Genomic DNA, 11326 nt, shown 5'->3' on the forward strand with positions numbered 1-11326 from the left:
TCTGTATTTATTTTCTGCTGATTGGCAGAACACCAGTGTAAATGTTGATGCAAGATAACCTTTATGTTGACTATTTTCTGTTTCAGGCTATCGCAGAATTTTCTGTTTCAGGCTCTTGCCGATTTGCCGCTGATCTGGGGCTTTTCTCTGCGATCTCCAAATACTGTCGGCGAGTGAAAAATCAGGGCTAAAACCGTGTAGTGTGATCCTGGCCTAATAGGACAGCTTTACAGATCACTGCAATTGTACCAACTGACCAGCAGGTAGCAGACTTCCCTCCTTCCGAGCAAAAGCATGGCCGGTTATAGTGACTGGGGCCATTGTGATGTAGTAGGTGGTGGTGTGGCCCTGTCCACAGTGTAACATCAAAGCCCTCAATGGCCTGTGGTTAGACCAAATTCCACTCGCATTTCTTCACTTCTGCCCATAAATGACGAAAGACAACATTTCATCCACTGTCTAGATTATATGTGTGTTGTGAGTGCTTTACTTTCTAAAACCTAATAATACCAATAAACTACAACACTTTGCATTCTACACATTATTATCTCAAATCTAAAACGATTTGAAATAAATTTTGATTTTTTTTTATTTGAAACAAAGCCTTTAGACAACATGCTCCTGGGACTTTAATATTTCTTATAAAGTGTTTTACCACAGTGTAAAAGAAGACCCAGCGCTCCATTTGACGTTCCAGGGCTCGCAGGAGGAGCGATCTGCAGAGTTCAACCGGAGGTCAGGTGAAATGGAAGTTCAGTGAACTGTAAAATTTAGATAACCCCTCGAGAATATCAGGCACAAAAGGAAACAAAATAGTAAGCCGACATCTTGCTAATCAAGTGCACCCTCGTTTCCGCAGCCATTGGTAATGCACTGTCACCAGCAATCTTTGTAATAGAGACGTAATAATGTAAGAACATCTTTTTTTCACATAATAATTGCAGAGAACTTCAAAAACTGGATTTTTAAATACACTGATTTTCCTATGTGCTGTTACACTCAAACCTTTTGTGACACATAACAAAGGATTGTAGTTTATTTCTTTCTGCTAGAATTCCATGGTTTTCCTTCTAAAAATGGAGCATACAGCCTACATTTAAATGTGAATGTTATACGAACAAATATAGAAATCCATAGTAGAGAAAAGAAAAACTGTGGTTTCTGGGGATTTTGTGGGGTTTTTTGCAACCTCTAATTTAAAACAAAAAATTCTCAAAACGGTTCCCTGTTCAAGGTATCCACTTCAACCCCATCCTGCAGTACAGTGACATTCTGAAGCTTGAAATGTTACCTGTAAAGCAAGCTGTGGCACACAGACACCTGAGTACACAAGAGGCCTCAGATGCCTATGCAAACACGCAATAATCTACAGCTCTGTAAAGCTTACTTTGCCCCCAGAAACTAAACATTCAAGACAACCTCGAAATTTACAGAGTATTCTGAATAGTAGGTCATGCAAACGTTTTATTATCTGGTAGCTTCAATTGAAGCATAAAAAGGTAACCAGCTGAAATCAAAACAAAATATAAATGGTTTCCCATGTTTCCTACTGTATATCTAAGTTAAGAGATTGAGGTAGCAAAACAAATGCCATACATAACCATATATATTCAATATATAACCATAATCACAAACAGCTTGTCAGGGTTCAGTCTTCACAACAACAGGTATGCTAATTTTTATGGAGCCTTCTGAGGCCACTGAATGACAGTAAAACTAGTCAGTCTACATAGTTTCCACATGAATTTTTCCAAGATGTTGTGCAGTGGAAAATATTTTTTTTGTCTTCAGTGAGATGTGGACAATTGGCAAGGTGCATACCTATGTTGCTTCCTTCAACCTTATACCTCAGATATGATCCAGAGAGTGGTCCAGACTATATGGTGGCCAGCGCCAGCATTCACAGTGGAATTGTGGGTGATGCAATGGTGAACCAATCGTGCTGTGAAGGGTCAGCCATCTGTTGCTTTAGTTTGTGTTAATGTCTTCCCAGCTGTACAGTGGATAAGGGGTATTCGGCTATCTTAAAGCCAATGAAACCTGGTTGTTTATAGCTTCTAAACTCAGCGTAGGTGTTCCAACGTACCTGACATTCTAGTGGTTGCCGAAAAAAGGAAGAGCTCAAAGGCAGATTATTGTAGCTACAAACAGATATAAGGACCAATACCTGACATTACACTTATGACACAGAGAGATTCTTCTGTCATTTAGGGTGAGACTGAGCTCTGTGTGGAGGTCTGGAATCCACAGGAAGATTATTTTTTCAAATACAGATTGGGTAATCGCTTCTGCACTTTTGAGCAAGTGGCTGAGTTCTCAAATTCAAATCCACAAGATTTGCCTCTGCCAGAGACACTTAAGTGTTAGGATAATTATTTCTATATTGAGTCAACTTCCCCCTTTTGAACGTTTACAGCATCTAATCACACAGAACCTCCATGCCGAATCTGACAATTAGGCTAGGACTTCACACAGTCTCCATATCATTGCAAGAAGTGCCTCCATAATTACAACATTTGAAAAGGATTACAAGATGGCCCTTTCAATCTAACGTCTCTTTCAGAGTCAACACATGTCACTGGTTAAGAGCGTCTGCCACTGCAGGGATAGAAATATTGCATAAAATTCAAAGAAAGACTTCAACTGTGTGTCTAACTGATCAGTTGATTTAAAAAGTTATTCGGATATGTTAAAGCAAAGCAAAATATCGGCTTCACAGAGGTGAGCAGTTTAACAGACACCTACATTAAAACTATTAACTATTAAAACTATTAATATGGCAAGACCAAAGGACGGTGCTTTGTTGGACATTTGCAGCAGGCACACTAGCTTTGACAAGTACAAAAATTCCCTTGGATTCCATTTCAAATACTTAATGACTTTCCCAGAAGTGTACAAATCAATTTCAAGCTCCAATTAAGTTGGAAGCAACAGATAATTGTAAGGCAAGCAAAAAGTTATTTTTCGGAGAACATAAAAGTTAGAAGGATACAATCCAACAACACACTGTGCCACATCATTTCTACACTCTGCTGCTACTATAAATAAACAATGGAGCCAATCTTCTATTGTCCATATTACTATTGTCAACAATTAGAACTGACAGCACAGCACACTCCTGGGTTGCTCCCATTAGCTGACAGCAGCAGATGAGAGCTGCAAAACACTATATGTTAAAGTAAATAAATTAAATGAAAATAATGACCGGCTTGGTGCCTCATTATTATTGCTAGCAAGACAAACTACTAGCGGTTTTATCACTGAGGCAGTTTTACTTGTCTGGGACAAACACTTGTTAGTATTATTATTGTTATTGTATTTATTACATTTTATTATTGTTATCACATGTCTTACAGGTTTTTATAATATTTTAGACTTCTATGATTACTTCATGTAGGTAACTTCATCTTACCAACATGTCACCTATATGAGAAGACAAAATAGTCTGGTAGGCATATTTAAAGGACAACTAACGGAGGAACACAAACGTTTGTGGCATTGGAATAACCGTTTAACCCTTAGGCCAAACTGGCTGAACCTCAAGATATGCATGAAGCTTGTAGTATATTATGCAAACACAGAACAATGCTGTGGGCTACAGAGCATAAAAGCTGTTATCACTAATTCACTTAGTCCTGTACCTGCAATGATGGCTACTGGATTATTCATGTGATACTTAAGGCCTGTATATAGATATGTGAGCGCGCACGCACACACACATACGCACACAAATACACATGTATACATTATACACCTATAACTACAGGTATTTCAAGATAAGAAATATTATGCAGGATCAGATAAATTACCTTGAAATACCCCAGACCCACAGATGTCCTCTAAGTCTGAGCATTCCACGCTCCAGAATCATAACAAAACCAAAACAAGCAAGACCTCACAGGCTCCAGAATCCATTATTAAAGGCCTCACTGTTTTGACTGGAGAGAAAACAGAAGTAAAATTGGGTTAAGAGAGCTGCGCCTCCCTCCGGCTCTGGCCAATGTGACTAGGAGTCGGTCTCAGCTGGGATGGGGGGTGGGGGGGTTGACCGAGTTTTACCCTTATATGGGCAGAGGCAGGGGGGAGGCCCCGACCACCGTCACAATGGTTGCCTGGCTTCCTCTGTCGTATCACTCACTTCAGTGGCCGCTCAGCTGCCCTGCCTCCCAGCGCTGCCCGCTACATCTAGACGTGTCCCACGCGTTGCGCCTGACCCCAGCAGAGAGAATCCGGCCTGACAGACCCTGTGGCTTTGGGGGGGATATCACAGGGCAAGAGCAGCTTTTCGTTTTTCCAGCGCCAGTTTCTCAGCACGGTTTGTGAATTTGTGTTTACCTCTCTGACCAAACAGACCTTCTAATATTCTCCAGGGAACACTACAATTATGTAAAACACACTCTCACTCACACACACACACAATCACACTCGAACGCTCGAATACGTAGACGCAGAGCTGGCATTCAGTGATATACTCTTCGCTTAATGCCCAATCTGGGGCGGAGAATTCCACCCACATACCACGGCGGCGTGAATAGCACTTCTGTTCTGTGATCTGAGAATCTCTGAAGCACTGTAGCACAAAAGAACCATGTCTCAGTTCAAAAGGGGAGAGGGGGTCACCACGGCCTAGCAGTTCTACTCCAGCTTCCTTTTGGGGGAATCAAACATTAATGCCCTTTCCATTTTTCTCTGTTCCTAAAATGCCTATTGTTATTCCACATACGGACAGATCAGAACAGAAAGCTCGTGATCTAGGCACAAGAAATCACAGCGGGGGGATTTCTGGCATGTATGTACAGTAAATCTACAAGGAAGTACGAGTTTAAATTATACACCAGACTGTTTTGAAATAAAGAAGCGAGATGAGATTAGAGACTGGTTTCAGAACCGCTTTGCCAGTCTGTTCACATAAGTCTGGGCCTGCGTTTGAATGCTTGGCGTCACTGCCTTTATTCATATTAGTTATAATTTAGCAGGTTAAAAAATAATCGAGAACCTTACTTGTTTTCTTCCCCTCCCCAGTACTTTCACAGACTCTGACCGTGAACAAAAATACCATAAATCTTTGCAGGCCCCGCCAGCTGCTGAAATCAATGAAAATGCTGCAGCGATGAGAACAGCCAGGCAGCTTGGGGCCAAGGTTGCAGTCAAGATCATACGCCAGCTGGGAAACCAGAGAAACGCATTAAACGTAACATCCCCACTTTATACAGTAGGCAGGGTATTGATCCATCAAAAAAATACTAGGTATTACATTCCTAAACAGAATGCAGAGTCTCAGCATCATCTTAACAATGCCCACATGATCCATTTGATCCATTTAACTGTAGACAGATACACCTCCACACATACAGTATATACTAAGTACAACATGTTCTCTGTACTGTGACACATATTCTTTCATTAAAGAAACATCAGTCTGCATTTAATAAATGCATCATGGAAGTTTTTTCTAACTGAGGACAACAGAATGTACTCTATTTTCAAGTTGGAAATTGGAAAAATGTGTGTTAAATGGTATTATATATCATAGCATACATACAATGTATATTAGATATTATATTTAGCCACCAGCTAAAATGAATTAATCAGCCCACATCAACTGTGTAACCAGATCAAGGGAAGCCAAGCACATTCAAAATTTTGTCAGCCTTTTTTCAATCTGGCATGGAATTTGAACATGCTAAATATCAGTATTATGATGTTACATCAACTCATTTTTCAGCATATTTCGGCAACAGTTCTTATGCCTAAGTCAGTCTAAAGCCTCACAGGTCTCACATAACCTGCTTCCTTCCCCACGACCCTATAGGTACAGAGTCTCAGCATGATAACACTTCATATTGACAGGATGTGAATCAGAAAAGTGAAACATGAACAGGAAACCGCTTGAAACAATTGCAAAAAAAAAAAAAAAAAAAAAATTCAAACACTTTTTTGAAGACAGGTGGATTATGATAAAAGTCTGTTGCGCTCTGCTGTAAACATGTAGGGTCATACCAATAACAAGGACCATTCTTCAATACTAATCACATTTTTAACAAAATGAATAGCACTTTCTTGATGCATGAGGCAGGTCTAATGCTTACATGTACCACGAAACAAAGATTCTCTAGTTTACAGTAAGATCTAAACACTTGCAAAATAAATTCTCCAGTTACTATGAAATAAATCGAATGTTTTTACCACAGTGATTATTGTTCAACAATAAGGACGGTATGGAATCCAACAGGTTGAGTACCTAGCAGCCTTGCTGAAATGAGGATCTACAGGACTGTTCTTAACGGCAGGATTCACCTCTTATTTGAGTGTGACTGTTATTTCTGACATTTTCAGAGCTTTATTTGCTAGCCAACCTGGGAAAACTATTCAAAACCTGGAAACTTACACAGTGGTCAAGTGACCGCCAATACTGCTGTACAGAGGGTCACTTTTGTTAAAAGATATGCTGCTAGCATCAATTTCCCACCATCATTAAACAGCACTAAGCAGTATACTAGTGCCAAATCACTGAGTGCCAGTCCTGCCAGAGAACAGGAGAGAAACTTAATTCTGCCAGACCTGCCTCAGTTTAATCCAAATTCTCCTAAGACTTAGCTTGAGGCAATGATGCATTTTGCTAGTGGTTCTTCCCACACAGCAGCAATTGGCAACAACTAAGACTTCAGAAGGTGAAAAGCAGAGAAGGGTTATTGCTGGGTGCGATAATGTGGAGTAAATGAATTACAGGTACATATATTAAATGTATACGATGTATATGATATGTATATGTAATGTATATGATGGTAAAACCATTTGCAGATGCCCGAAAAATCCACCTCTGTCATAGTGTTCAGAGTGATCATACAGAGTGAGTGAAACTACCAGCTCTCTGCTTGGTGCTCAGCATTAAAAGGGACAGATTGAGTTAATGGCCCTGCAATGGAGTGGTATATAGTCCAGATGGCATACTTTGGCTGCTACAGTACACACCATAGTAATTGGAAAACGGTGACCATCTGAGCTGTGAAAGCTTCAGTCCAGCTCTGTGAGCTATTAAGGGTGGGCCTGTACTTTCCGTACCAAAGATTTGCTTTGGGGAACAACAGTCTCGGCAGAGGAAATGGCAAGGACCAGGTCACGTATAGAGATGAGTGGGCAAAACTGTTCTGCTAGAACTACATTTCGCACCAGAGGTGTTTTTGTATCTTTAACAACAAGCTTTCAGATGCTGACCCACCCGAAAGTACACATTGAACAACATAACAGCTTACTCTATGTCCACTTTTTATATTTAAAATAGTCAAATTAAGTCAAATTAAAATAGCTATTCCCTTCTCGGACATTCAATATGAATTATGTGTAGCATAATTAAGCTATAACCATATTCATTCATATTCATATTCATATCATTACTGTGTACAGTATTTTCACAGTTGTGCATACTGCCACCACAATCAAGTGTTCTGCCCACTATTTATGATCAGTTAGGCTATATATTAAAAAAAAACAAACTGACTCAGAACATGGTAAACAAAATATCAATACGTTACTTGCTATGAAGAAGTGACAAAGTTGAACTAATGCAGCTTACAAACCACACTTCACTCAATCACAACCCAGTCATTGTAAGAGTGCTTCCTGTTTTCTGCTGGAAAAAGTACGAAAGTGAACACAGCACCTCCGAAGATTAACAAAAGATTTTACACGTATCCGCGGCCAGCTGGACGTCCAGCAAAGCCTCTTGGCCAACGCACAATATATTTACCGCCTGCCAACGGTCTCTCAGTCAATACAGCTTTTTAGCACACTTTGTGTCCTTTCACATGGTCTGCTGTGACTCTCAGCACGATATCTGGTAGTGGTAAATATCTGACAAAAGCGACACGGCAAATAATTCTAAAACTGATTAGTCATTGTTTGGCAATTCTGGCCTGGTGAAAGAAGCGGCACGAGACTGGCCGCTTGGTTAAGTCATAAAAGTCTGCCTCGCCTCGCGTCACCTTCTTTCATGCTCCGCTGCAGATGGTTATTACCTCCATTTTTTCACATAAACGGCTTCCTGTTCCTCTCAGATTGCATCATAACATGAAAGGCTATCAATTCGGTTCCCAAAATCAATTTTTTTAACACATTTTAACTACAATGATATTAATTTCTTTCTAAAACCTTAACGCCTTCTTTCTCCTTTGCCAGTGAACATTAATGTAATGTCACAAAGAACAAACGGCTTCATTCTGTATTAAATCCAACACAGACAACCAGCAAGCACACAACTTGCAAATATTGAGGGCACCTCTAGATGATCAATCTTGTGAAAAAATGAAGCTTTCTTCTCCCTTTGCAGCTTTGGTTTAAACCAGTCCAATATACTGTACAAACATTTAATTTAGGCTGTTGATAAGGACATAATCAGGTAAAGGCATTTTTCCTGGTTTCAGGTACAGCCCATCTTTTCATTTGCTCCATTTTGCAAACATACACTTCTCTGAGAACTGATGTGCAGAAAAGAGCACTTCAGCATGCTAGCAAGAGCCAGCAACGTTAACCAAACCTACACAGAAAGGACAATGGCACAGTTGAGTCAGAGTGAAGTTAGAGGATAAAGCCATTTTCCTGAGGTTAAAGGAATTTTTCTACAGCGAAGGTCTTCCAATGCTACTTAGCAGTGTGGGAAATGCTACACTATGATCACTCCTTTTTTTGAAAGATAAAAAAGACACACAGGCTTAATACCCCTGCACTGAGACTCACAGCTGTTGCTGCATATCTGGCAAAAGACGCCATTTCACAACAGATGAAGAATAACAATAATAAATCAAGGCCTCTCCGGAGGGATGGCAAACATGTGCAACCTGCCAGCAAATGCACAAATGCAACAAGTTCTGATCTACACCTTCTCAGTAAAAAAAAAAAAAAAAAAAAAGAGAGAGAGAGGGATCCTTTTCTCGCCTCACAGTCTCTGTGTTAGATTTGGGGAAAGTCAGCCTCCAGGGGATGTTCCCATCAATTTCCCAGGAGTGCTGCTGCTGTTCCTTGGCAGCGGATGTCAGCGAGAGAACAGCTGCTCTGGTCTAGTCTTGGCAGCGGGGCCCTGCAGACAGGGCCACTGAAATGATCCCCTCGCTGGACTGGCAGGATGAAACCAACACCACTGATCCAGAGAGGAAAATGGAGAGATCGTACATTCTCCACCTGCCACTGACATGCCTCTGTGGCTCGATGCACAGGTGTACAGCATCAAGTCAAAAGAGTGTGTGTGTGCATGCGTGTGTGTGTGTGTGTGTGTGTGTGTGTGCACATGGGTGTGTGTTCCAGGGGTCATGATAAGTGTTTTGCATGTTCTGGTCAAAAACACTGTCCAAGAAATAGACCAAGTAAAGAGTAGTGACAAAAGGCAACAACAGAAGAATCAACTACAGGTGTCTGCAATGAACACTGGACTGGAAACTGAACCTGAAACCAGAGGGCTGCAAGTTTGAATCCCTGGTGGAAAACGGCTGTTTCTGAAAGGGAGTTAAGCACATCCAGCAATTTAACTAATGCATAATGTTCAAAATGTAAGACATATAAGGAAGCTAGCAATTTAAAAGCGCCTCTAAATGAACGCAATAATAATAAGCTTGTGGGACGTATGAGCTAATATTAATTTGCTGGACAGGTAGTTCAGATTCAGTTCAATGGAGTTAACGTTAGCTTGCAAGTCACATTTCTCACGTAGCTAACTTAGCCGGCTAACCAACAGCCTTGCAATGCCTTAACTCGTTTTTACTAGTTACAAAAGTTTTCTGTTTAGTTCTGACAACTAGCTAGCTCGAAAGCCAGCTACTCGTTTCCAGTTCTCTAACGTTTTCCAGCTAGCAAATTAGCGAATAAGCTAGCTGGCTAAGTTATCTGACCAATTAAACCAAAAAGCAAAACGCATAAAACATATTTTATTGTTGTTGTTGTTGTTGTTGAAGCTAGTTATCTTAACGCTTGCTCTAAGTTCTGAAGAATATTAAGGGGAAATCTGACAAGAAATCTGTAGGCATTGGCTGAAGGAAGCGTTTGTTAAACTAGCCAGCTAGCAATCTCCTGTCAATCCCTGTCCAGCAAACCGCCTGTTTCCAATGCAGAAATCCCTATTACCACCAAGATAACTTAGTTGCATATGGCTAAACAGCACACTTTACATAAATACAGTTAAATCTAGCCAACAGAAAACAAATCATGAGACAAATCAAAGTTATGGCCAAACACCAAAGAAAAGTGATTTCACTTTTGTTTTGGTTTACAATTGCGAACGTTAGCTGGCTAGGCTCACTTCCTGCAGCTACCATGTGAACTCGCCTGACACTTTACCGCCGCCACACACCAGTTTCCATGCAGTTGTTTATATGTGAAGTAGCAAACTTACCATTATCAAGCTAGTTATCTTGCTACATAAACTTCTAAACGACAGGGACTTACCGATTTTTCCTCGAAGCTGGAAGCTAACAGCTTTTGACGCAACTCGGAGAAGCAGCAGAGATGGGATCGTCAACAGCTAACCAACGTTAGCTAGCCAGAAACACACTTTCTCCCCTAGTTTAACGGTACAACCACAAGATCCTTTCTCCGCACCCCTCCCTTTCTCACACCACAGAAAGGCACTAAAATCTGATTCTGGACCCCGCCTAAACATTAGTATCATTGGTCTACATGGACAGCAATCACAACGTATCGACCAATAATGCTTTGTAACAAATTACGCGTCTAACCAATAGAAAACGCGTGCGTGGTAGTGGGTGTGCTTATATATGACAGGTTTTTCCCTGCTGTAGAGGTTGTTTTGGGTGCTGAGACAAACAGGTTCTGAAGCCGTAAATTGGCCTCATGATTATTGTGCTCATAGCAATAAGTAGCTAGCCATAAACTTAATTTTACTTGGAAAATGGCCTAAATAACTGCATGCTTGTAAATGCAGGAGCTCGTTGAACAACTGGATTTTATAAAATTTTATATTTTGACATCTCGAACAAATGGCAACGTTAATTTGCTTACCTACCCATTCCAATCTTAAGTACCTTAGGAGGATGTATTTTTTACATGACAAATTCGAAGTCTGTTTGTGTAGCCTTTTGTCTTTAGACAAAATAGATCATTAAGACAGACAGACCATCTGCGCAAGGACCATGGCTCACTTTTGTACTACGCAGAGCTATTTGAAAGCATGCAGGAACACACCAGAATATCAGAGTGGCTTAGCAAACAGGTGAAAGATGCATTCTCTCAGATGAATTCAAGATGTGTTAAGGAGAGGAGGAAGTATTATTAATACTATTATTATTAATTTTATTATTATTATTACTACTCCTACTACTAC

General features: G+C 40.5%; 1 protein-coding gene across 1 annotated transcript in view; it reads right to left on the minus strand.

Moving 5' to 3' along the window:
- Positions 1-10585, minus strand: part of fam49a (family with sequence similarity 49 member A) — a 33777-nt gene extending 23192 nt beyond the window's left edge. Inside the window, exon 1 of the mRNA XM_036549454.1 lies at positions 10432-10585. The gene's annotated coding sequence lies outside the window, so the exon portion shown is untranslated. The remainder of the gene's footprint in view (positions 1-10431) is intronic.
- Between the last annotated feature and the right edge of the window lie 741 nt (positions 10586-11326).

Source organism: Megalops cyprinoides, chromosome 17 (genome assembly GCF_013368585.1).
Source record: "Megalops cyprinoides isolate fMegCyp1 chromosome 17, fMegCyp1.pri, whole genome shotgun sequence".
NCBI classification, from domain to species: domain Eukaryota; kingdom Metazoa; phylum Chordata; class Actinopteri; order Elopiformes; family Megalopidae; genus Megalops; species Megalops cyprinoides.